At 48.8% G+C, this 3,066-nt stretch overlaps 1 pseudogene; it reads left to right on the plus strand.

The window, feature by feature from the left end:
• Positions 1-250: 250 nt before the first annotated feature.
• On the plus strand, positions 251-1,894 carry LOC132217483 (pre-mRNA-splicing factor RBM22-like; annotated as a pseudogene).
• The last annotated feature ends 1,172 nt before the right edge of the window (positions 1,895-3,066 follow it).

The following is a 3,066-nucleotide window of genomic DNA, read 5'->3' on the forward strand; positions in this document are numbered from 1 at the left end:
AACAATCTCGCTTAAGCTACATAATCTTTTCTCCCTGGAATGGAGATAAGAAACGCCCTAAACTTTGGAATAGAAATTGACAGGATTAAAATCAACTGGTATAAATACAGATGTAACAGGACAATAAAACACAGAACCTGGCTGGAGAACCTGACTAGAGAAACTTGCTATGCTGATCAACTGAATGCTGTCTCCGTGTCAACCTTTGGAATAGAAATTGACAGAATTAAAATCAACTGGTATAGGGACCTGACGGGATTGTGACGGTCCTATCTGCCAACTCGGAAGTGGCGGCTGCCTCCGGATGCTCTCAAGATGGCAACCTCTCTGGGTTCCAATACCTACAACAGGCAGAACTGGGAGGATGCGGACTTCCCCATCCTGTGCCAGACGTGTCTTGGAGAAAACCCGTATATCCGAATGACCAAAGAAAAGTACGGGAAAAAATGCAAAATCTGTGCCAGGCCATTCACAGTGTTTCGCTGGTGCCCTGGAGTCCGCATGCGTTTCAAGAAGACTGAAGTGTGCCAAACCTGTAGTAAATTGAGGAATGTCTGTCAGACTTGCCTCTTGGATCTGGAGTATGGCCTGCCCATCCAGGTTCGTGATGCAGGGCTGTCTTTTAAGGATGACATGCCAAAATCAGATGTCAACAAAGAGTACTACACACAGAATATGGAGAGGGAGATTTCTAACTCTGATGGAACACGGCCAGTTGGCATGCTGGGGAAAGCCACATCCACCAGTGACATGCTGCTCAAACTGGCCCGGACCACACCCTACTACAAAAGGAATCGAGCCCACATTTGCTCCTTCTGGGTGAAAGGAGAATGTAGGAGAGGAGATGAATGTCCATATAGACATGAGAAGCCTACAGACCCAGGTGGCCCCCTTGCCGATCAGAACATTAAAGATCGATACTATGGAATCATGACCCTGTGGCAGATAAGCTTCTAAAGCGGGCTTCAACAATGCCTCGTTTGGACCCGCCAGAGGACAAGACTATCACCACGCTATATGTTGGTGGTCTGGGCGATACTGTTACTGAGACAGACCTAAGAAATCATTTCTACCAGTTTGGAGAGATTCGGACCATCACCGTGGTGCAGAGACAGCAATGTGCTTTCATCCAGTTTGCCACAAGGCAGGCCGCTGAAGTGGCTGCGGAGAAGTCCTTTAATAAGCTAATTGTCAATGGCCGTCGACTTAATGTGCAGTGGGGAAGGTCCCAAGCAGCCCGAGGAAAAGAAAAAGAGAAAGACGGAACCACAGACTCTGGCATTAAGCTGGAGCCTGTTCCAGGCCTGCCAGGAGCTCTTCCCTCTCCTCCTGCAGCAGAGGAAGAAGCCTCTGCCAACTACTTTAACCTGCCCCCCAGTGGCCCTCCAGGTGTGGCGAACATCACCCTGCTGCCACCCCCTGGAATTGCCCCACTCCCACCCCCAGGTTTTGGGCCACATATGTTCCACCCAATGGGACCACCTCCTCCTTTCATGAGGGCTCCAGGACCAATCCACTATCCTTCTCAGGACCCTCAGAGAATGGGAGCTCATGCTGGGAAACACAGCAGCCCCTAGCACATTATCACCATTCTGGGGCTCTACAGAAGACAGGGCACTTAAAAATCCCAGTAAACGAATCTTGGAATAAATATATTTTTCCTTCCTTTGTAGTTTCCATAGTAGCTGAATGTGTTCAGATGTGGGCAGTCAGAAAACAATAGCCATGCTTTGATTGATGGACCTCAAATAAGCTGCTATTGACACATCTGGTTACTATAATGTTACTAATAAAACTTAATGCCTGTTCCCCTTCTATGGGGAGCAAGCAATGGGGTGAATTGGAATATCCAATGGAGTTTCCATCCCAATCATATGTTCATTTTGTATTGGGGGGGGGGGGGGCCTTAACCTGCGGAAAGAATCTTTTGACCGTTTTTATGTCCATTCGGTGTTTTCCTTTTTATCATCTAAAAAAAGATTACTAGTACTAATCATTGTAGTGGCATAAGTGTGATTTAACACTTCTGACGTCACATCCTCTTTATCACCATCGTGCTCGCTTAGCTTGTTTCTCCCGCTGCGCCTTGGCTGGGGCCCCTTTGGAGCCCCAGGGCTGCCAGGGCCTCAGGCAGCTACTAAGCCATCCCAGTCCCCGTCCAGACAGCGTTTGGGGGCTGTGGCTGGGATTCCTTGCTGGGCGGCTGTACCCAGGCTCCCCCTTGAAAGCTGCGTTTGGAGGCCATGCAGCTGCTAAGGCCACATGGCTGCTAAGGAAAGAGCAGGGGCTAACCAATGGGCGGAGGGCAGGTTACCAGGCCGGCGGGAGAGAAAGCTTTGTTAGCTGGGATTATATCATCTCGGGTTTGGGAAAGGCCAGGCGCTTTTTCAAAATAACCAATCAACTTCCCAAGCTTCTAGGGCTTTGCTGGGTCCGCCCCTTAGCCAATCCAATGTTTCCCCAGGCGAGACTGATGGTGCCAGCTTGGCTCCTATTGGGCATGTCCAAGAGTAGCAGCACCTCCCGCTGAACCATCTTGAAGGCTATTGCTCATGGCTATTGCAAGTGCTGTTGCATCATCTGGTTTCTACCGCTGGTGTCCCCAGCAGGGGAACTTCCCCTCTTCCTCCCCCATAATCCTGAGACTGCCCTCGTGCTGCAGGGAGGCTTTCCCTGTTCCCTCCAAAGATTAAATCTCCGGGGCAGGGTCTCCTGGAGTGTGTAAATGAGTCCGTAAATGCTATAGCTTCCTGGTAAATCAGGCTTAATAGAACGAGCTTTTAATGAAGCAGATTCCACTTCCCTCGTTTATTAGGCTTAATATTTGATTCAGCTCTCTAGTTAATTATGGTTAATGTCTGAGTTCCTTTATTCCCTTACTTTATTAATATCCAGGTTGAATACTGAATGTCCTGAGAGGTCAGATTGCTGTCATACATGGCCCATGGACATGGACATGGACATGAACATGGTCATAATAGAATGCAACTTCCAGATTATAAACAATGGAAGATAGAAGGTACAGTACAGGAGAAGCTGGCTACACCCAGGCTAAGGGATCTGTGG

This window comes from Myotis daubentonii, chromosome 1 (assembly GCF_963259705.1).
Source record: "Myotis daubentonii chromosome 1, mMyoDau2.1, whole genome shotgun sequence".
NCBI lineage: Eukaryota > Metazoa > Chordata > Mammalia > Chiroptera > Vespertilionidae > Myotis > Myotis daubentonii.